The 24371-nt window shown below is 41.1% G+C and overlaps 1 protein-coding gene across 8 annotated transcripts in view; it reads left to right on the top strand.

Moving 5' to 3' along the window:
- SLC23A2 (solute carrier family 23 member 2) overlaps positions 1–24371 on the top strand; it is a 132268-nt gene that overhangs the window by 4078 nt on the left and 103819 nt on the right. For 5 of the 8 annotated variants that reach the window (XM_023251438.2, XM_023251436.2, XM_023251432.2 and 2 more), the window contains exon 2: positions 22429–22552. The exons of 1 other annotated variant lie outside the window; for it this stretch is intronic. The gene's annotated coding sequence lies outside the window, so the exon portion shown is untranslated. The remainder of the gene's footprint in view (positions 1–22428; positions 22553–24371) is intronic. 2 more of the 8 variants (XM_023251433.2, XM_045053843.1) reach the window with 1 other exon arrangement.

Below are 24371 nucleotides of genomic sequence, written 5' to 3'. Positions count from 1 at the left end.
GCCTGACTGCCCCAAACCATGGTTTTCTCTGGTCAGGAAAGCCTTCTTCACATACAGTTCTTCTCCTAGGTTTTGGCCGAAGTGGCGCCCTGGTGTCAGTTGTCCTGGGGCATCTTAGTGAGTGTCTGGTGCAGGCTCACCCTTCTGGACGGCCACCTCTCAGTTCACTCTCAGTGTGAATCTTACACAGCCAAATCCCCCCATCTTCTCAGTCGAGTGTGAGCTCAGTTTAATAAAATGCACTTCCCCTCTAGGAGCCTCTCCAGGTGGTAGAGAAGACCCAACAAAGACTAGACGGTGAGCCCTGTGAGATAGGGCCAGTGCAGTAACGACAGCGCCAGTATGCATCGGTTAGGTGCTGAGCACCTGAGGTCATTATCGTTAGTCCCAGCAACTGGCAGGCGGAGTGCTTCTGTCTGGGCTTCGTTTTATTGATGAAGAAACTGGAGTTTGGTTAATTTACCAGAATAAACTCTTGGGTCTCGGTTTCTGCTCTTAAGCTCCAGTTATCCGTGGGGCCCTCTGAGATACTATGCCATTCCCTGGTCTTGTCTGAAGCTCTGGGTTTTCAAGTTCCTGTTGGCCTAGAAGAGGGCAAAGAAGCTGGTGGTGGGTGCCAGGTGCTCCGCCTAGCACCTCCTGTGTTCACTAATGTCCTTTAATCACAGCAGCCCTATGAACTAGGTGTTAACTCTTGTTTCTGCTTTACAGCTGAGGATGCCAAGATCTGGCTCCTTCTTCCTTTTTCCTGCCTTCCTCTTACCTGGCCTGTTTTTCATTCCTGGCTATGGTATTTTCCTCTGTGTACCCCAGCTTGGGTCCTTCGCTCCTTCTATTCCTTCGTCATTTCCTGTAGGAATTTTCCATAGCCCCTCTCCCCCAACACATGCACCTTTCTTTTACATGGTCTCTCTTTGAGGCAGCAGCCCTTTGCCACCAGCTTCATTTTATTAAACTTGCATTAGCTTTTTCATCCCGGAGCATCACTTCATCAAGGAGGTCTTGGTATTAGGACTCTGGATGGTCTTCTCCACCTACTTGTTTTTAAAAAGTTTTTTTAATGTTTATTTCTGAGAGAGAGAACACAAATGGGGGAGGGGCAGAGAGAGAGGGAGACACAGAATCCGAAGCAGGCTCCAGGCTCTGAGCTGTCAGTACAGAGCCTGATGTGGGGCTCGAACTCCTGAACTGTGAGATCATGACCTGAGCCGAAGTCGGATGCGCAACCCACTGAGCCACCCAGGTGCCCCAAGCCCCCCCCCCCCCCCCCCCCCCCCACTTTTGATGAAGAGCACTGCTGGAAATGCTGTTTCTTCTACATTGGTACTGTAGTTGGAATTTCAGCCTCCCATTGCTTTGGCTTTCTTGTTCCCTATTCGGTGCTGGCTAAATCATTTGTTGTCACCAAAGGCAAATCAACTGGCTGGGGGTGCAATCTCTTCCCTGTCTAACATGTTGAACTCAAACTGGAGAGTTTCTCATTCAGAAGGTCTGGAGGTGGGGCCCAGTAATTTGCATTTCTAACCAGTTCCCAGTGATGAGAATGCTGCTGGTGGGAGAACCACTGGCCCCTGTGCAAATCAAGTTTTATTGAAACACAGCCATGTGCGTTCAAGACCCATATGACCTGCAGGCCTAAAATGATTGTTGTCTGGCCCTTTATAGAAAAAGTTTGATTACCTCTGCTTCACAGTATGGATGGATGAGATCAGTGCTGAATATTTTCTATTGAATTCATATTTTATCAAGAGCTCTTCATATATTAAGACATTGATTCGCAAATTATTCCACAAAAGTATGATATGGGGAATATATGCATATTTTGGAGTGTTAGGGTGTATAACACGCATGACACTTCTTTTAAGTCTTCTGTTTTATCTAAAAATAACGTGAATTTTTTATTCTATTCCAGAAACATCAGTGCTTGGTTTAATATGGAACATTTTTTGTCCTTAATCTTTGAGTAAAGTTGATGCTACTGGATATGTTATTTTAATCCTGCTTCACTCTGTTTGAGAAATAAGCCATTAAGATTTGCATTTTTTTGTCATAAGTTGCAAATATTTGTCTATGCTTTGAATTCAGATCTGTCAGTCTTTTTCTTTCTTGTGCTTTCTCTATCCTGACATTTTAATATTCCTTTATATGTGTCTTCATTCTTTTGAAAAATATGTGGCTATAATTTAATAACTATTGGAGTGTGGCATGGAGTAAGGATTATTTTTTCTCTACATTTTTCCTAGCACCATTTATTCATTAATTCATCCTTATTAAGTTAAAATGACACCTTAATCATATGCTGAATCTGGAGATCTGTTGTGGGACTTACTCTTTTGTTCCATTTATCTGTCTATTCCTTTGCCATGACCTAGCTATTTTCATCATTATAATTACTTAATAGTAGGCTTTGCTGTCTGATAGTGCCTATGCTCAATTTTTTTTCCTGTATTTTTCAGTTTAGGGTTTCAAAATAATGGGACATTTTATTAAATGTATATAAATTAATTTGGGGAGACTTGTCATCTTTATAATAGTGAATTGTTCTGACCAACCACCTGTATTAACTCAGGGTGGTTATGCTATGTGTGTTCTATATGTGCTATATGTATTCTAACAAAATAAAGTTATTTCTTACATTTTTTGGGGTTGTTTTCCTCAAGTGTGGCGAGTTACGGATCTAGGCTCCTTCCATCTTACTGCTGACTTCATAATGTGGCTTCTAAGTTTGCCGTGGAATTCTGTGCGTGGAAGATTGTTTCACAGGCTAGGCTTGGAAGTAGCAGTATTTGCTCCCACAGTCTGTTGGCTTGTCCCAGAGGCACGGGGACAGACGCATGTCCTTCTGTGTATCTGTGATGAAAATGAAATGGCACTGTGTCTGCTGTTGTACTTAACCAAACTCTGTTGTTCTTCTTTTTCTTTTTTTTTTTTTCAACGTTTATTTATTTTTGGGACAGAGAGAGACAGAGCATGAACGGGGGAGGGGCAGAGAGAGAGGGAGACACAGAATCGGAAACAGGCTCCAGGCTCCGAGCCATCAGCCCAGAGCCTGACGCGGGGCTCGAACTCCCGGACCGCGAGATCGTGACCTGGCTGAAGTCGGACGCTTAACCGACTGCGCCACCCAGGCGCCCCGGTTGTTCTTATTTTTCAGTTGATTCTTGAGTTTCTTAGGCAATAATATGGTCATTTGGATTTTTTTTTCTTACACATTTTTCTTAATAAATTGTAGAGTACTTACAGATTTTTTAAAAAATGTTTATTTTTGAGAGAGAGCCAGAGTGTGAGCCGGGGAAGGGGCAGAGAGAGGGAGACACAGAATCTGAAGGAGGTTCCAGGCGCTCAGCACAGAGCCTGATGCCGGGTTTGAACTCGTGAACCGCAAGATCCTGACCTAAGCCGAAGTCGGACTGTTAACCAACTGAGCCACCAAGGCGCACCTAGAACATGTTTTAATGTAACAGTCCTTTTAGTCAATTTTTACTGGAATGCGTTATTGTATATAGTCTTTAATGATATTAAAGAAGTGTCCTATTTTAAAGGTCTTTTTCACTAAATTGCAGTATTTATACATAATGGTTTTGAATGAACAGTTTGTCACCTTGACATTGACCCTGGAATTTTGTACACCACAAAAATCCTCAGCCGTCTCTGTCCCTGTTATTGTGGTAATTCTCCAAAGAAGTTCAGTTTCCCTGCTGATTTGAGGATGACCTCAAATTTCTTGCCAGGAGAAATTATATGAGTTATATCTTTCCTTCAGGTTCATCCCAAGGGCTTCTATTTTCTAACCATGCTGTCGTCTTGTGCAGCTGTTGGCATCTTTTGTGTCTGGGATTCTGACCCACAGGCTTTGAAAATGTGCTCTCCCTTCGAGAAGTATTTGTGGGTTCTTGTTTCCCTTCCTTTACTCTTTCATCCCTGTGAAGATACACTGAATACTCTAGCAATGTCGATTTGCCTCTTCTGTTGAAGTTCTGCCTTTTGCACCTGCCTCCTGCCTCCTGACACCCACTGTGAGTTCAGGCCCATGTCTAGGCTGCCCATCCTGCAGCCTGTGTGTGCCGCGCCCCCCCCCCCCCCACCGCCTTCTTAAATGATGGGTTTGCACCCTCACCCCTTGAGCTCCCTGTGGGTCTGCTGTGGACTCCCCTACCAGTGGCCCCAGATGCTGCTCTGAACCCCTTGAGAGGCCCTGGCAGGTGGGTGGGGTAGGGAGTCTTATTACTTGGGCAGTAAAAGCAGACGGGTCCAACTCTTTTTTCTAGCATTTAGTTTAGTGCCTAGGGTGCTGCTCCAAAATGGCTTCAACTTTTTCTTCACTTTCTGTTTTCAACTCTAAGATCTCCTATTTTTTTGTTTTTTTGAATTGGTGTCAGGTGTCAGTCAACTCCTGTTTTCCAGACAGCTTTGACTCCTTTTCATTGATAAGTATATGTACATCAAGTGTGCTTGTGTGCATCTCAAAGTTTCACAAAAAAACACGCATAACCTTGTATGCTGTGTATTCTGAAATTTTGTATTCCTATTTCATGAAAAAATTCGTTGTGGTGCTCTACATTGATTTTGTGATCTGGTCGTGAAATCTGTACATGGCTCTGCTTGTGAGTTTGAGAGGTTATTTATCCATACTGTGTTATGGTAAGGAGCGAATGATGGGGAGGAAACTCTTGACACGGAGGAACCTTCAAAAAAAAAAGTTTTATTGAATTATTATTCCGTAAAACCCACCCGTTTAAAGGATATGCTTCTGTTGTGTTAGTATATTCACTGAGTTGTATGTAACCCACTGCTCTCTCAGAACGTTTTAATCCTCCCATGAAGGAACCGCGTGCCTATTTCAGTGGTGGCTCCCCATGCTTCTCTCCCCTCAGCCTCTGGCAACCACTAACCTACACTATTTCTATGGATTTGCTTTATCTGGATACTTCATATAAATGGAATCCTACCTATGTGTCCTTTTGTGATTGTTTTTTAGCATGTTTTTGTGGTTTATCCATGTCGTGGCATGTATCACTGCTGTATTGTTTACTGGTTAGTTGATGAACATCTGGGGTGTTCCTGCATTGTAGCTGTTATGAATAATGCTTCTGTGAATGTTCCTGTACAGGTTTTTGTGTGATCATGTTTCAGTTCTTTTGGATAAATATCAAAGGGTGGAAGTACTGGGTCATACGGTGATTCTGTGTTCAACATCTTCAGGAACTAACAAACTTTTCCGAAGTAGGTGGGTTGGCAGTCTGACAGTTGTCATTTCTCCACATCCTCACCAACACTTGTCATTGTCTCTTTGATTATACTCATTCTGTTGGGTTTGAAGTGTTACCTCATTGTGGATCTTATTTGCATTTCCCTAATAACTAATGAGGTGGAGCATCTTTTCATGTGCTTATTGGCCATTTATATGTCCTCTGTAGAGAAATGTCTGTCAAATCCTTTGCCCACTTTTTAATTGGGTCATTGTCATTTTATTAATAGGTTTTAGGTACCAGTCTCTTACCTGATATATAATTTGTAAATTTCCCCCATTTTATGGATTGTCCTTTTACTTTGTGTTTCTGTCCTTTTGAAACACAAAAGTTTTTAATTCTGGTTGGAGTCTCACTTATTTTTTTGTTCTTTTTATTTTTTTAATATGTCATATCTAAGAAACCATTGCCTAACCCCAAATCACAAAGTCACAAAGATTTACCATTTCTTGTTACCCCTATATTTTCTAAGAGTTTTATTTAATTAATTAATTTATTTAAAGTTACCTCAACACCTGATGTGGGTTTTGAACTCAGGAACCTGAAATCAAGAGTCACATGCCCTTCTGACTGAGCCAGCCAGGTGCCCCTAAGAGTTTTATCTTTTATTATTATTTTTAATGTTTGTTTATTTTTGAAAGCAAGCAGGGGAGGGGCAAAAAGAGAGGGAGACAGAGGGTATGAAGCAGGCTCTGCATCGACAGCATAGAGCCCGATGCGGGACTCAACTCCTGAACTGTGAAATCATGACCTGAGCTAAAGTTGGACGCTTAACTGACTGAGCCGCCCAGGTGCCCCAAGAGTTTTATCTTCTGGATTTAGATCTTTGATCACTTTTGAGTTAATTTTTGTATATGGTGTGAGGTAGGGGTCCAACTTCATTCACTTACGGTGATTTCCAGTTCTCTCAGCACCATTTGTTGAAAAGGCCATTCTTTCCTCATTGAATTGTCCTGGCACCGTTGAAAATCACCTGACCATGAATGTTAAGGTTTATTCTGTATTCTCCATTCTACCCCCATAGATCTGTCTGTCCATCCTTCTACCAGCATGTCTTAATTAGTATAGGTTTGTATTTAGTTTTGAAATTAGAAAACGCGAGTCCTCCAGTTTTGTTCTTTTTCAAGACTGTTTTGGCTATTCTGAGTCGTTTGCATTTTTATTTGAATTTTAGGATTCGTTTGTCAATTTTTGCCAGAAAGGCAGATGGGATTTTGATAAGTGATTGCATTGAATCTGTAGATCAGTCTGGGTAGTATTGCCAAGAACTACATATTTTTAACGGAAAAATTTCATGAGATAATATCTATTTGCACTAGGAGCATGTATCCAGATATTCTAGCCTATCTAGTCCATTCCATTTTTTAATTTTGTTCATGGGTTTATTGTCTATTATTTGAAAAACCTGCTTCAAGTCAATGGTTCTCAACCTTGACAGCAAATTGGAATCATCCAGAGTACTTTATATCCACGTGGTCTCATCCCAGAGGCTGAGGTGCCCTTGATCAGGAGTCCAGCCTGAGTGTTGAGATTAAGAGAAAAAATTATCCCAGGTGATTTCAGTGTGCAGCCAGGGTTGAGAACCATTGCAGTAAGAGAACTGAAGTGCATATAGATATCCCTTTTAAAGCCTGTGCATTGTTAGCTGAACATATTATGGGATGGGAATGTGCATACTATAGCTGCAGAGCCACATGCGTGAAACATTTGGTCACTTAGGTGAGGAATGTGTTAGGTCTGTGTACTTTTTTTTTTTTTAATTTTTTTTTTTCCACGTTTATTTATTTTTGGGACAGAGAGAGACAGAGCATGAACGGGGGAGGGGCAGAGAGAGAGGGAGACACAGAATCGGAAACAGGTTCCAGGCTCTGAGCCATCAGCCCAGAGCCCAACGCGGGGCTCGAACTCACAGACTGCGAGATCGTGACCTGGCTGAAGTCGGACACTTAACCGACTGCGCCACCCAGGCGCCCCTGTGTACTTTTTCTTAATCTGCTCGCTAACATTGTCCTCTGGAGAAATGAAATCATTTTGCTTTGGACTTCTGGGTGTGGGTAGTTGTCTCTGGTCTGTATAGAGAGCAAGAATAGAGCAGTCCTGGAGAGGGTCATTTCTCAGGAATTTTTGTGTCTTTTGCCTTTGGAAATGGACTGATCTGAGAAGAATATGGAGGAAATGCACAGCTATTTTAGGGATTGTCCCTTAAAGAACACTGAAGCTCTTGGTTAGAATTACTTCTTGGTTGGAAGTGTATAAAGCTATGGTCAGAATTACTGAAAAGCCATCAGAAGTGGAACTGGTGTCCTGTCTTAGAATATTAAGGGAAATTAGGACTGTGGTGAAAACACACACAAACTAGCTTATTTTACTCATTTGAATTTTTTTTTTTTCTGGTTTATTTGAAAGTAAAATTTTCTTGTTTGTGTACTTACAAGCGCACATGCATATTTGTATTTTAAAGTAGAGATACGGGGCCTTTTTAAACCAATTTCTTTTTTTATTTAGCAATGTACTTTAGGCATATGACTAAATCATTAAATAGCCCTTTAAAACTTGGCTTTTAACAGCTCATTTGTGCTGAATGCATCATGTTTTATTTGACAAATCCTTCTATTGTTGGGCATTTAGCTTATGAGCCGTTTTTTGCTGTGGGGAACATAATACAATAGTGAACAGCCTTGTATGGAAATCTGTGTGCATTTTTCAGATTATTTCTTTAGACTACTTTTTGGAAGGGACATCATTTGCATTTTTTAAGGCTTTGTTACATACATAAGATGCATCCAGGTTAACGGACTGGGAATTATTGCCATAGTTGAACAATCCTGTTCTCTTTCCTTTTCTTTTTTCTTTCTTACCAATTTGGCCGGAGAATAGAATCATTGTTTATTCTGCTTTTCTTTGATAACTTGGAGTTTGAACACTTCTTCGTTAGGTTTTGGGCCATTTGTATTTTGTTTGGCTTATTTATTTCCTTTACTAATTTTTCTAGTTTTGTGTTCATCTTTTTCCTGGTGGTTTATAGCAGTTCTTTTTACAACCAGGATATTAGCACTTTAATTAATGTTGCAAATATGTTTCCCATTTTGTCTTGTAATTTTATGATACGTTCAAGAAGTTTTACTTGTAGATCATTTTGGGGGCTTCCGTTTTCAAAATAAAAATCTCATTTTTCAGACTTGAAAGTTTCAAATGAAATATTTTCTTGAAGATGAATAAAAATCTGTCAGGATGTGATTTTGCCTAAAATAAGTTTTTTAGATTTCACATCTGCCTGTCAAAGTATGAGGAGAATAATCAGCTGAATTTTAAAAAGTTAAAAATGAACTTGGAGATTTTTCAACATCCTGGTCCCAATAAATGAGAACTGTAAGTGGGATCACCTGGCAGTTGGGTGCTGTTATTCTAAACAGCCAGATAGTGGGGCTAGATGTCACTTAGGAGCTTTCCACTCAAATTAAAAAATATTTCGACACTTTTGGTGGTTAGTGCTTTTTCCCTTTGGGTATGTATGATGTCTCTTTGGGGTTGATGGAGCTCCTGTGCTTTAATTCCTTACTTTTTAAGTCCAGTACTATTAAAAAATTGAGACTTTTGCATCATACTTAAATAATAGCCTCAAGTGACTCTTTCTAATTATATCCTTTAGGCTTTTTCCAAAATACGGACTTCCTTTGTATTCCAGGTCTCTGGAAACACTTGTCCTAACTAGTTTGTAGTGTTAGTCTTGTTAACCCGTGGAGTTGTGGGCAGAAAGTTAATAACGTGTGGCAAGGGTTCAGAGCAGGTGCTGGGTGCGTTTTGTGCCTCCCCACAGTTTCTACTGAGAAGTGAGACTGGTTTGGGATCTGTTCTGCTTCTCTCTGGGCCTGTGTCTCTGCTTCCCCTCTCTGCCCCTTACTGCCCTTGGCTGGTGGGTCTGTGGGATTTCTCATTTACCTTTTGTGTTCGTTCTCCCACCCACCTTTATCGAGCACCATCTTGGACAGGGTACTGAGGCACACCTGGGAAGAAGTAGCCTGTTTGGGACCCTGGCATCACCATCTCCATAGGTCTTCCCTGGTTCTGAGTTCAGGATTCTGACCCTGATTTACTTTAATCTGATTACAGGCATTATCTGTTACCATTCTTAGACACTTTGGAGAAGTTTTAGGGACTTTTGGAATTAGTTTTGGGGTTAGCAAGGTTCCTGGAGAACCTTGTCATTCCTCTTCACCCACACTCCTGGTTCTGTCCCCAAATTATTCCTGTCTTCCACAGTGATGCGGCCCCAGAAATGGGTACAGGATGGGAGGAGTGATAGCAGGGGAGTCCCTTTGAGCGGTCAAGGCTGGGTGGCTTAAGGAACACCCAGCACCAACAGGCAGAGAATAGGGGGTTTCAGAGAGAGGTTGGGTCATTAGAAGATACAGGCACATCCAGTCTGAAGGGAAGCTTTGGGGTAAGCTTTTCAGCGTAACCCCACTGTACTTGTTCACGCACTAAGGCACAGTTTATTAGGGGAAAATGGAACCGTTTGTGTTAGCTGAGCTTGACTTATTACCACTGATAATTGTCATTGGGCTGTGTTTTTAATTTGGTCATTTTGCCAGGAACATAGATCAGACATTGCTCCTTAGATCTTTGGGTAATTAGGAAGATTGGCAAGGCTCCATTCTTCTTGAATGAAGTCATTATTATCCTATTTGTAATATGGGATTAAATATGTAAAGTGAAAGGCATTTTTAATTTTTTTTAAAGACAGTTGCAACTTAAGCATGTGGGCAAAATTATCTTGTTTTGTATGTGTATTCTTGAATTTCAAGCTTTTTTTTTTTTTTTTTTTTTTTCCTAATCACAAATACATGTTCATTAGTAATGTAAAACAGAAAAGCATAAAGAAATAAGACCTCGAGGCGCCTGGGTGGCTCAGTCGGTTGAGTGTCCGACTTCGGCTCAGGTCATGATCTCACGGTCCGTGAGTTCGAGCCCCGCTTCGGGCTCTGTGCTGACGGCTCAGAGCCTGGAGCCTGTTTCAGATTCTGTGTCTCACTCTCTCTCTGCCCCTCCCCTGTTCATGCTCTGTCTCTGTCTCAAAAATAACTAAACGTTAAAGAAAAAAAGAAGACCTCACATGCAATCTGACACCCAGGGAGGATCACCGTTAATATTTAGGGAGAGTATTTAGACTGCCTGGTTTACCACATAACTGTAGTTTTTATATAAAAATGGGGTATGTTCTGACCTCCCCCCCCCCCCCACACCTTAGTAATAGAGCATGGCTGTTTTCCTGAGTGGCTGTGTAGTGTTTTATTATAAAGCATTTTCTTGTCATCATTTGGTTAGCCAGCCCTTAAATATTGGGCATTTACTTGTTCTACAACTAAAGTGACTATAATTGTACTCACTAGGTATTTTCTTAGAACAGTGATTTTATTGGATATACATTTTTAAAGGGGTGGATGTCAAACATTTTAAAATGATTTTGACCAAAAACATCTAGCTGAAAATGAAGGCGAATATTTCTCTGATCTTGGAATGACGAGGGACTTCCTAAGCCTGAAAGTATTAGAAGCAATTGCAAAAAGATGTTAGATTTGACTTTAGAGAGATTAAAAAAAAAAAAATCCTTTATTTCAAGTGACAGAGAGGAAAAAGCAGTCATTTATTTTTTTCTGGGGAAAATGTTTGCAACATGGCAAAGGGTTAATTTAATGTCCTTAATTTGTTAAGGAGCTCTTACAAATGAATAAGAAAAAAAAAGGAAGCCTACTGAAAAAGTAGACAAAAGGCACTTTACAGTTCATAAGAGAACTATAGATACATGGATCAAAGAAATCAAGATTGAAACCAGATGTCATTCTTTACATGTCAAATTTGCAAACGTTAAAAAAAAAAATCTAGGACTGGCAAATGAAGTTAACATACAGTTTTCTTCTCTTGTGCTTTCTTTGTTAGCTTGTCAGTTTTCCCAGAAGGAGTTGGGAAGGTTTCCCATTTCCTATTTCTTTACCAGGAAGGATAGGATATAACTGGCCTGTGAATTTTGTATGAGCCTGGCACCTTTTTCAAGCCTAGGTCTTTGCTTTTTTAATTTTGTCTATTCGTTTACTGTTATTCAGGCTTAAAATTTTTTTTTCCTAAAAAAATTGTCCATTTCATTTAGATTTTGGGGTACATACGTGTGCTTCCTTTGTTAAGTCCTTTAAAAAATACAAATTCCATGTAGAAGCATGAAGGTATGTAGTATCTTGTGTTGGCCCTTGCTTTCAGAAGATACTCGCTGTCCTGTTCCACAGGTATTTTAATTTTCATTGAAGAGGTTTTTTCTTGTTTGAATTAGGTAGGTAGGTATTTTGTCAGCTTTTTTGGCGTTTACTAAATTGACAAAATGATTTGGTTGCTTAGTTTCTGGCCTGTGAATGGTACTGGCCCCCAGGGCTATATCCTTCCTGCTTCTAAAGTATTAACATCCTTTTTCAAGGAAATGCTAAAATATAGAGATGACAGTTATACGAATATGGATGTTGTTCCCCCTCCCCCAATTTTTTGGATTTTTTTTTTCTCTGTGAAATCAAAGCCTGAAAATCATAGCTTTTAGTACCTTTGCACGCCCCAATTAAGAGTGTAGAGAAGCCCTGTGAATGTTTTCTTGTGCGTTCACAGTGGCCTTTGTGGGGGACAGTCAGGTGGTGCGTCATTGAGCTCCCAAGTGACGTTTCCTCTGAGCTGCTCACAGGGCCCCGGGCTTTGATCTCAGCCTTGTAACCTTGCGTGCAAAGGGCAGGTCTTCATGTCGAGTGTGGTGGCACACAAGGGGAGGGGTGCTGGCTGGCACCAGGACAGAAGTTCAAGGATGCGCCCTGATAACTCAGTCTTGTTTCTGTTCGGCTCCTCCTGCTTAATTCCCCTTTCAAAAATATATTTGTATTTTTCCAATATTAAAACTTATGACCCAATTCTGTGTTTTGGTCTCTGATAGTCGTCCAGTGAAGTAGAAAGCCAGTCCTTCCAGACACTGGTTGTACTAATCAGCTTAAAAAATACTTTCCAAAAACAAATCTTCATGGGGTCATAGTACTTGCACTCGCCCTTCTATAATTTTTCTCTTGATTTCCAGCTAAAGTGATTTTGTTAATTGCAGCTTTGCCCTCATGGAAACTTTCTTTCTTACTTTTTTTTCTTTTATTTTTAGCGTTTTAAAGGATTTACAAAAGAAGCATACACGTGTTGGAAAATAATTCTAACTTGTCAGAATTGGATAAAGCAAATTTTGAAAGTCACACAGCCTCTTTTACCCCCTATACTTCAAGGCAGTTTGATCTTTATTCTTTCCAGCCCTTTCTTATGTCCACAAATATGTTCTGTATAATTACACTTTTAATAAAAATGGGATTATACTATACATATTGTGCAACTTGCATTTCTCAAAGGACAAAATATATAATTTCAGTTTAACCGAAAATAAGCTGTTCTTTTAAAGCTTTTCTTTTGTTACTTTTTTTCTGTTATTTCCATTCTTTCTCTTCTTGCCTAATCTTCATTGATGGAAGTTGCCTTTGTGCTTCCCTTCTGACTCTAAATTTTTAATAAACATAGCTTAAAATAGATTTGTGGTTATGAAGATTTTATTTTGGGCAATAAATTACCTTGTTTTTCCTCTTTGAATGCAAAATGTTTTAGCAAGAGAAAAATAACTTCTCCATTCATATTCTAATCAATTAAAATAAGTAGTAATTTTTTTGTTCCAAACAGCAAAAGACCAATGTTTAGTTTCTGAAATTAAAAAAATAGGATCACTGGAGGCTTATTGAAGGCTGGATGGTACAAGTCTGATGGCATTTGTGTTGCTTATCTACCTCTAGAAGATCAGTGATTGTGATGCTAACTTGCTCCAAAACAAACTGTGGAGTTGGAAGATTCACAACATTAAAAAAAAGAAAAAAAAAAATTGACTCACAGCTAACTTTTTCTCCCATCCAAGTACTAACCAGGCCCGACCCTGCTTAGCTTCCGAGATAAGACGAGATCTGCGCGTTCAGGGTGGTATGTCCGTAGACACAGCTAACTTTTTCTAACAAAAAGAACTTGTTGGTATCTGGCTAAACTGTCATCACCTGTGTGATATTAGTTTTAAGTTTATTTTGAGAGAGGGAGTCGGGGGAGGCAGAGAGAGGAAGTGGGAGAGAATCCCAAGCAAGCTCCACATTGTCAGCACAGAGCCTGATGTCAGGGCTCGAACTCATGAACCGTGAGATCATGAGCTGAAATCAAGAGTCGGATGCTCAACCAACTCAGCCACCCAGGCACCCTTGTATTTTTCTTTATAATGGAGGGCCAGGCTGGTGACTGGTGCCTTGCCAGCTGTTTCAGAGATAGCTCCCCAGGTCAGGCTCTGGGTTCTTTTTTATTGTGATGCCTCTGCATAGGTACAAGAGTATAAAAAACACATTCATTTAATAAACAAGAAAATGAATATCTGTGTACCTATTGATAACCCAGCCTAAAAAGTGGAATGTGACCCAGCTTTTTTATAAGCATCCTTCCGATGTATATTAATACATTTGTAAGACACTTTAAAAGAAGGTGATTTTTAAGAAATCAAATTGTCTCTTCTGTTTTCCCTATTAAAAACAGCATCAGCAGTTTATTCTAGTGGCGGCACTGAAAGCAATGTAGAGTTATAAAGGTGAGGGCTCCGTTGTCATGGGTGTAATGGGCTCTGACCCCTACTGTCATCTATCTTAGAAGCTCCAGGACCCAGACCAGGCCTTTCCCTTTTTGGGTTCTTACTTGTAAAGTGTGGACCCAGTAGTTCAGAGGGTGGTTATGAAGATAATTGCACAGGTATGATGTGTTAATCTTAAAAATAAAAGTTACTTTACTGGCAAAAATGGATATATTCTGGAATAACCAAGACTTGCAACTTTGGACATGCAAGCTATGCCCAGCAGATAAAGGAGGAAAAGGTTATTTTACAGAGAAACAAGAGGAAGGTGGGAGTTGTTTTGAAAAATCCATTGGAGAAAAGTGGGAATCCAGGGTCATAAGAGTTTGTCATTGTCTGAGTCCCAGGGGGGTGGTTAGTTTTTTTTTTTTTTTTTTTTTTATGGGAGATGCAGTGTACATCTTTCCCTGTTGGGGTCTGTTACTGATGATTCTTTCCTGTTGAGATTCTTCTGTTGGGGGCTGTAATTGACAGTTCTTCCTGCAATTGACATTCAGTGGTACTGGCTCCCTTTCTAGCCTCCTGACTCCACTTTATGGAGTTTCCCTTTATAAATTTTCACATTTTCCCCCTTTTGATCATGATCTTTCTCCAAAAGCATTGCTGATCAAGAGTCTGATTTTTCTAATTCTTTTGTCCCTCAGTTCTAGGAAAGACCTTTCCTGGGTATAATGTCCCACACTGGGGGGAAATTATTTGGATTGGAAATCTGAGGTCACATTTGAGTAACAAGGAGGAGGAGCAGGGAGAACAATCAGGTACCTCCTACTTCTAGTCCATATTTAGCACGATTGTAAGTGTTGGAGATCATCTCTTCTTGGGTACGTTGTTAGAAAAGTTTGACAGGCAGCAAGTATGGAATCAAAAGTAACGTGACAATTCCAAATTGTGTGGTGGTTCTAAAACAGGATCCTAGATCCGAAAGTAGCCAACTAAAAATATTCATTGGCACTCATTCCAGTTTAGGGGAGAAAAGATCCCCCTCCAGAGGCAAACCCAGAGTCCTGTATGCAGATGAGGAGTCACCCGTTGAGCAGTCATGAAAGCAGAATAGTGAGAATCTGAGAATTAACCGAGTACATTTGGGAAGATACAGTGCAGGTATAAGCATGAAGCAGCAGTTGGTGGGCTTTTTGCAAAACAACAAAACTTCAAAGACATTTTAAAACAGTATTGTTATCTCAAGAAAACTGTTCTAACCAAATGTGTCAATAGTACAGTAAAACTGAAATTCAGAAACCACGAGTTTTGGAAAAGAATCCAGAGTCGGTTAACAGTAGTCCAAATGAAAAAGAGAGACTTTGTATCCTGAGCCTTCTACCAGACCTGGCTTCTTGAGGAAGCTGTCTCCTCAGATGTTGTCTGCTTCAATACAGGGAAATCTTTACTTTCAGGTCATCAGATGGTGTGTAGGTCCACTCAGAGTTTGCTTTCTTTAGACATGTCCATGAATCTAAGAGTCTATTCCCTGGAGTTTGGCAGCACAAGGGTTGGTTAGCAGTACGTAAGAGGGGCCTTTCCAGTGAAGTTGAAGAGACTCTTTCTGGAGGTGTCTTTTCTAATAGATAAAATCTCCAGTTGCAAGGTGTGATGCTTTTTTTTTTTAATTTTGATTATTATAAAAATTATAATTTTTTATATTATAAAAATTTATATTATAAAAATTATAAATAATTATTTATTTATTTATTTTGAGAGAGAATGTGAGCAGGGGAGGGGCAGAGAGGGAGGAAGAGAGGGAGAATCCCAAGCAGGCTCCCCACTGGCAGCACAGAGCCTGATGTGGGGATCTAACTGACAAACTGTGAGATCATCACCTGAGCTGAGACCAAGATTCGAATGCCTAACCGAGCCACCCAGGCATTAAGGTGTGATACTTGTCTTCATCTCTCAAGAGTGCATGGTGAAATTGCTCTATCAATTTTCTGGTTATTTTTAGTTGGAGCAGTTAGGCCTTTACAATATTGAAGTATATCTTTTTTGTGTGTGTGTTTATTTTTGAGAGAGAGAGAGAGAGAGAGAGAGAGGGAGGGAGGGAGGGAGACAGAGTGCGAGGGAGGGAGGGAGGGAGACACAGAATCTGAAGCAGGATCCAGGCTCTGAGCTGACAGGCTCTGAGCTGTCAGCTCAGAGCCAGACACAGGGCTTGAACTCACAAACTGTAAGATCATGACTTGAGCCAAAGTCGGACACTAAACTGACTGAGCCACCCAGGCGTCCCCGAAGTGTATCTTTATTAATTGTGGGTCAAAGGAGTCAGGGGCCAAGTGCATTGGACCTTCTCTGACTATCTCAAAGGGTAAAAGTCTGTGAGTTCCGAAGGGGTGAATCTGAGTTAAGAACGGCCAGTGGGAATGCTTTAGGCCAGATGATATGGGAGGTCTCTATAAATTTTGCTGATTGAGTCTTAATAGTGTCCTTAGTGCATTTGACCAACCTGAGGATTGAGAATGGTATCGCCCAGTGAGTATTGTAAAACTGGTGAAACAGTACGGACTTATTCAAGCACCTGGTGAAATGGGTTCCTTGAGGACTATGAAGTTAAAGAGGGCTTCTCCACATTGGTATAATTTTTTCTTTAATTTTTTTTTTTTACATTTATTTATTTTTGAGAGACAGAGTGCGAGTGGGGGAGGGGCAGAGAGAGAAGACACAGAATCCGAAGCAGGCTCCAGGTGCTGAGCGAGCTGTCAGCACAGAGCCTGATGGAGGGCTTGAACCCACGGAACATGAGATCATGACCTGAGCCGAAGTTGGACACTCAACCGACTGAGCTACCTAGGTGTCCCATTATAATTTTTTTCTAGCAAAATTTTATCTACACAAGTAGCAGTGGTCTGTCTACAAGAGAGCTTTGGTCCAGTGAGAAGACCTACAAACCATTACTAAAACGTACTTAAATCCATGAGATGGGGGTAGCTGTATGAAATACATTTACCAAAACTTGAATGGCCCCTTAGGTAACTTAAAATGAGCGGTGTGAGCACCTTTTTCTGCGTTGTGTTTTGGATGCATGGGACAAGTGGGGTAGACACTTTTTGTAGCTTTATTTCCCCACCAATATTGGTCCATGAATTTGGCCAGATTATTTGGTCTAACCCACCGTTCTTTTTATCAAACCAACAGTGATTAAGTTCCCAGTATTTTTCCTTTTCTGGAGCCAGTTACTGGGCGTTTCTGGTCAGTTTTTCAAAATCTTCATTTGGGAGAATATCCCTTTGGACTGTGACAGAGGTTTGGCTCTTGATTGCTTTGAGAGCAGTGCTTTGGTGGAAATACCAGCGAGGTGGTTTCCTTTGGCCTCCACAGAGTGGAGTCTAGAATGCTGAGGAACTTTAATAAAAGAGTATCTGGCCAAAGTGTGGCATTTGATAAAATTTGGACATAGGAACCATTTAAAATTTTATCCCCATTGGAGGTGAGAGCACCTCATTGTTGGGTACCATTCCAGAGTCCTGAGCTACCTCAAAGGTATATCAGCTATGGGTATAAATGTTTGTGGTTTTACCTTTGGCCAAGGTACAAGTATAGAGCTTGGCCTGTTGGGCTGAGATAGCGAAAGGTAAAAGTGCTGCCTCGGTGGCGGTGGCTTCAAAAGGAGTCATTCCCAGCACAGGATTTGCCATTTTCATCCTTTAAGTAAGAACCATCGGGACACCATGAAAAATCTGCATAGGTTAGAGGAGGTTCCTATAAACAGTCACAGGGAGTCAAGAGGTGATCTGTCCGTCTGAAGCAGTTGTGAGTGGTCTCTGCCAGGGAGGAGGGAGAATAGCAGGGTTAAGGTTCTTGCAGTGAGGAGGAGTTATATGAGGAACAGTTAGGGGGATCTCCTGGGTGAGTGCAGTGGTGAGGATTTAGGGGGGCTTCTCTGTACGCGGCACAAGTGTGCTTAGAGGGAGGCCTGTGACCCTTCACGGGCCTTAACTAGAAGGGCAGTGGCAGGAATGGCCCTGAGGCAAGGAGGGAGATCCCTGGCCATGGGCTGCTCCAGTGCTTGGTTCTAAGACCCCAAGGGTCAGTGATGGTCCCCCATGTTTTTGGGCAAGTACTCCAAGGGCATTTTCTTCCCTCTCACAAACAATGAGAAAAGGGGAGTTGATAATTAGGATCTCTGAGGGCAAGAGGCTTTATTAGACTTTCCTTTATGAAGTCTCCGAAGCTAGGTCTTCTCATTCTTTCCAAATGACGCAGTCAGGTTTGTCAGTTTTTAGTAAAGCCTATAGAGCTTGAGCTGTAAGAGAGAAGTTTGGAATCCCAATTTCAACAGTAGATAGCCAGTCCAAGAAAACTTTGTAATTGGCATTTAGTTGTAGGTTTTGGGAAGTTCAGGATGCCACGAAAGCTACCTGGATCTAAGTGTAGGCCTTGTTCTGAAATCAGGTGCCCTCAGATGAACTTTAGCTTGAGCAAACTGCAATTTTTCTTTAAAGACTTTGTCCTTTTAAGGCCAAAAGTTTTAACAGGTGAATGTTGTCTCCTGTGAAGAGGTTTGAGAAAGGGAGCAGAGAAGCAAATCATCTCCATGTTGTAACCAACCAGAGCCTGCAGAAGATTTTATATCTTCCAAATCAGCTTTTAAGGTTTGTAAAAAGTTAAGAAGGACTCTCTCTGTAACTCTGGAGCATTACTGTCCAGGTATAGTACTGTTCTTCCCAAATGAAAGCAAAAAAATAATGGTTATCCCTGTCAACTGGATAGTAAAAGTGCACTGTATAGAACAATTATAGTGAAAACTTTGCTTTCAGTGGGGATGGATGTCAGTGTGTGGGGGTTAGGAACAATGGGGTGCCAAGGGAGAGTGTTATTTATTGCTCTGAGGTCCTGGACTAACCTCCATCCTTAGCCACTGGGTCTTCTGACAGATAAAATGGGGGTATCACAGGGACTAGTGCAGGGGATAGAAAGGCCCTGAGTCTCTGGTCTCCTTATATGGGCTTGATGTCTTAAAGGGCTTTTTTACTTATAGGGTATTAGCTCTGGGGAGAGGTGTTGAAGGATCTGTTTGAATCTTGATGGGAGGTGCACTGTGAATTCTGCCAGTATCAGTTGGGGAATCTGCCCATAAAGAGGATGGTAGCTGATCTAATAGGGATAAATGATCAGTGTCCCCAGACTCTATTATAGTGCCATCAGGGATGTTGAAGGGTCAATTAATTCATGTGGTTGGTGGTTTTGATTCTATAATTATTTCTTTTTTCTGGGAGAAATTCTGGCATGATACTTTCCTAAGAAATCTTGGCCCAGTAAATGAATGGGGTAGAGAAACTTAAGGAGGTGAGGATGGGAATCTCAATAGGCCTAAACAAATGGGAGCAGGTGCAGAGACAGGAACCTGTTGAGGTTTATGAGAGACCCCCTCTATTTGAATTGTTTTCATGCTCTGAGACAGGACCTGCTTTATAGGAGTGGTGTTGAACCCCGAGAATGCAGCTCTGGGGTCACCAAGACAAAGAGATTCATTCTCAGTCAGGAGAGTATTTTTTCCAAGCCAGTTAACGGGGAGAAGTGGGAAGAGCCCTTGTAGGTCCTCAGAGTCCCATCACTGGGAATTAGGAGGACAGTGGAAAGGCTGGCTAGAGGGCTGAAGGCTTCTGGAATGCCTATGTTTGTAACAGTCTTTTTTTTTTTTTTCTAGTGCCCTGGCCCTTTGCAGTGATAGCAGAAAGCCAGGGGGTTTTGTTCTGTTTAGGGACCTTCATTTGCCAGAGTCGAAAACTGAGAATATTAGTGGTCTTTCTTTGAGGTGACTCCTCTAGCATGTGGGTGAGCTGGTTTGCCGAGCTAGCTAATTCTGGAGTGGGCACAGTTTCCCATTCCATGCTGGTCCTTTAACCAGAAGATCCTGGTTCAGCCTGTTAGTAAATGCAGTTAATGCTACCCATTTGGATTCAGCCTCTAAAGGAAGACCAGAATCTTTTTGAAAGATCATTTGGAGTTGATTATAATGGTCGTGAACAGGTTGATCAGGCTTTTTTGTGAAGCCTGAATTTTGTTCTAATCAACAGTCTTAGGAAATCTACTGTAATTGCTCAATGGAGATTTCCAGCGAGTGTTCTAGCATCTTGCCAAAAGTTAGGGTTAATTCTCTGAATCCTTTAGGCTGTTCTTATGAGATTAGTTTCATCCCGTGTTAGGCCTGGTCCTCACCAACAAGCACATGGGCTGGCTGATACAGATCTGAGAAGGCAGGGTGGTTAAGTTGGAGTAACTATGTTAAATTCTCCAGCAAATGTGGGTCCTGAGTCACTTTCGGAAACTCTTCAACTCTGGCTCGCAGTTTGGCCTTGGTCCAGGGAACATAAGAAGTTTGGGGTTTTTTCAGATCCAGAAGACTTAATTTTAAAGGAGCAGTTTTCTTAGATTCAGGAAAGAAGGGAGTGGGGAGAGGTTCAGAGAAAAAAGTTAAGTGAAGGTGGGGACTGAACACAAGACAGCTGCTGTACATCCTGAGACCTAGAAGACAGGAAGGGAAGAAAGAGGCCTCAGGAGCCCTTTCTTTTGTTTGTCTCTGTTAGTCTAGAAATTGTATTTTGCAGAGAGGCAATTTTAGATTCCTTATAGCTTCAGAATTCCGAAGCTTCACAATCCCAAAGTAGGCATCCCATTCAGTTTTGACAATTTTAGAGCCATGGCTATCCAATTTACTTTTTTTTGTTTTTTAATGTTTGTTTATTTTTGAGAAAGAGACACACACAGTGTGTGAGCAGGGGAGGGTCAGAGAGAGAGGGAGACACAATTAGAAGTAGGCTCCAGGCTCCGGGCTATCAGCACAGAGCCCGACGTGGTGCTCAAACTCACAAACTGTGAGATCATGACCTGAGCCGAAGTCAGTCACTTAACTGACTGACTGAACCACTCAGGCGGCGCTGTCCAATTTACTTTTGATGAAGAGTAAGTTGGGAGAGATGGCGAGTTCCCTGCAATGGCCATTGGAGTTTTAAACTACTGTGTGCGTGAAGAGGAACTGACCAGGGTGCCGGAAGAGGGGTCACCCTCAAAACATCTTGATGACTGGGATCCCACTTCTTAGCAGTTTATTTTGGTTTGTCTGTCTTTTCTAGAGCAGGAAAGAAAGATTCCTAAACGGTATGATCAATCTGGTTCTAAAAGGAATCCGAGCAAAGGCCAGCTCTGTTCGGGTAGGCACAGCCCTGTTTGTGAGAAGTTGGGCCAAGGACTAGCAGTTTTATTAGGAATGGCCTAGTTCTTAAGAGGAGTCGGACCAAAGGCCAAACGAGTGTTCTTATAAAGGACCAAGCCTTAAAACAGATTCAGAATAATTCCTGGAGAGCTTAAAACACAAGAGTGGAGCTCAAAATCCAGAAGAAGAATTTTAGGGTGGGCAAGAAAGCAGTGAGCTCTATGGGTATGGGTGCGTATTTGCTCACTAGCCTTGGATTTGTTGGTGGTCTTCTGGATCCCACCAAATAATGTTAACCTTAAAAACAAGTTATTTTAGGGGCACCTGTGTGGCTCGGTCGGTTAAGCATCCGACTGTTGATCTCAGTTCAGGTCATTATCTCATGGTTCGTGGGTTCAAGCCCTGTGTTGGGCTCTGCGCTGACGGCCTTAGGATTCTCTCCTTCTCTGTCTTCCCCTCCCCTGCTTTCTCCCTCTCTAAATATAAATAAATTTAAAAATAAATCTTAAAAAAAAAGTTATTTTACCAACAAAAATGGGTTTATTTGGGAGTAACCAAGAATTACAACTCCTGGGCATTAAGCTATAACAAAGCCATAGGCAAGTCCAACAAAGAAGAAGGTTATCTTACGGAGAAGGAGAAAACTGGGAGGGGTTGTTTTGAACAAAGCCCATTGGAGGAGAATACTAATTCAGGCTAATGGTTTGCCATTGGCTGAGTTGCAAGGGTAGCCAGTTTCTTGTAGAGCTGCAGTCTATATCTTTCTCTGTCGAGGCCTGTCATTGATGATTCTTTCCTGTAGAGATTGTTCTGTTGGGGTCTGTGATGACAATTTCCTGTAATTGACCGATTGGTAGTGGCTTCCCTCTTCTAGCTTCCCTTACTCTCTTCCCCACTCCACTTTAGTGAGGCTTCCCTTTATTAATTTTAAGAAGTGTGTAGTACAGTGCTTGGCACATATTGAATACTAGAGAAGTTTTTTTGTCTTTTTTTTTTGGAAATTGAGATCTTATTCTAGGGAATATGGAGTTTAAAAGGAAAAAAACCCCAACTAAGTACAAAATTGCTTTTTCCAGATACTCTAAAATACCATCTCCCAACACATTTTGTGCAAATGGAGAGCCAATTTTGAAGGGATTGTAGGTGCAGCTTGTGCTTCTGCCTGGGGATGGGCTGGGGACTCCTAGATGCTCCTTAAGAATGAGGGAGCAACAGAGCAAGTTCTAGGATTGGGCAGAGCTGAATGAGAAGTAGATTCCATTCATGCAGAGTGCCTCCTGCTAGGTTTATTATTACTCTGTTTTTATTGATCATCTGTTTTTCTCTAGCTAGGTCTTGACTCTGACAACCGGGATCCTCCTGTGGTTTCGAGCTTGGACTTCAGCACCGGGAAATGTAGCTCAGCGGCTTGTAACGGAAAGCATATGGACAGGTTCACGTCACGGCATTTAGGTGCGTCTGAAACCTAATCTTTTTCGTTCTGCATTTCATGATGCAGTTGTGCTGACAGCCCTTTAGTGTTAGAATTCATTTGTGCTTGACCTCGCCCTTTGTACATGTCACCAAAGGTCTAAATGCAATCCTGGGAATAATTAATTGTTTGGTTAATGCTAATGATAAGGTAATGGGCTGTTGTAGGCCAAATTCCTTGTTAAGTAGATTAAAGTAGAAAATAGGCAAAGTCTTGCCATGTACAGGTAATGAAGTAAGTATTTTCTTTTTCCTTTACATGCTTTTGGCTTTTTTAAATCAGCAAACTTTTGAATACCTATTGCCTTTGAGGCTCCATGTCTGGGTCACAGGTCTGAACCCCGGGGGTAAAGAGATTGAAGACCTGTTCCTTCTTTTTCAAGCATTCTTCAATTTAAGTAGTGAGACTAAATAAGCACATTTACACTGCATTTCCTCCCATGCTCTCCTGTCCCAAGGCTTGATGGGTATTTTGGTTATTTAAAATTTTTTGCTATTGCAAACAATATTGCAGTGAAATTTCTTGCACCTATTTCAGGGACAATACCCATAAGTAAATTTTTAACAGTAAAATTGTTGAGTACAGTGCTTACGAATTTTTACTTTTTTAATTTTAACAAATTGTCCCGTAGGGAAGCTACAAGAATTTATACTCCTAATAAACATTCTTGCAAACAGGTTGTCTTGTCAAAACTAAATGTATTCAGTATGGTGGGTATAGAAAGTTATGTCAGTAGTACTTTTATTTACTATTAATTTACAAACAGTGACATTCAGTATTTAGGTATACATTTATAAGAGCTTTTATAAATGCTGAAAGGGTATCATTTCTTTTTTAAAAAAAATTATTTTCATTTTCTAATAGAAAGTCCATACTTGCTCTTAAAAAAAAAGAGGGAAATTCCAAGAATTTAGGAAGAGCCTTGGTCTCACCACCTAATAACACCACCGTGAACATTTGTGGATTTCTTCCACTTTTTGTTTTCTATGTGAAGTTGTTTGTTTTCTTTTTTTTCTTTTTTTCTTTTTTTAATGTTTATTTTTGAGAGAGAGAGAGAGAGAGAGAGAGAGAGAGAGAGAGAGAGAGCAAGCGGGGAGGGGCAGAGAGAGAGGGAGACACAGAATCCAAAGCAGGCTCCAGGCTCTGAGCCATCAGCACAGAGCCTGACTTGGGGCTCGAATTCACAAACTGTGAGATCATGACCTGAGCTGAAGTCGGATGCTTAACCAGCTGAGCCACTCAGGCGCCCCAAGTTGTTGTCTTAAGCTGTCATCAAATTGTATGTAATACGTTTTTTTTTTTCGATTTATATTTATTTAAATCCAAGTTAGTTAACATATAGTGTAATAATGGTTTCAGGAATAGAATTTAGTGATTTGTCACTTACATATAACACCCAGTGCTCATCCCAGCAAGTGCCCTCCTTAAGGCCCGTTGCCCGTTTAGCCCATCCCCCTCACCTAACACCCCTCCAGTAACCCTCAGTTTGTTGTCTGTATTTAAGAATCTCTTAGGGTTAGCCTCCCTCTCTGTTCTTATGTTTCCTTCCCTTCCCCTATGTTCATCTGTTTTGTTTCTTAAATTCCACATATGAATGAAATCATATGATGTTTGCCTTTCTCTGACTGACTTGTTTTGCTTAGCGTAATACACTCTAGTTCCATCGGCATTGTTGCAAATGGCAAGATTTCATTCTTTTTCATCACCAAGTAGTATCCTATTGTATATATATACCACATTTTCTTTATCCATTCGTCAGTTGATGGGCATTGGGGCTCTTTCCATAGTTTGGCTATTGTT

Source organism: Felis catus, chromosome A3, assembly GCF_018350175.1.
Source record: "Felis catus isolate Fca126 chromosome A3, F.catus_Fca126_mat1.0, whole genome shotgun sequence".
Taxonomy (NCBI): domain Eukaryota; kingdom Metazoa; phylum Chordata; class Mammalia; order Carnivora; family Felidae; genus Felis; species Felis catus.
Note: the sequence above shows the minus strand (reverse complement) of the source record. Positions and strands in the feature narration are given on the sequence as shown.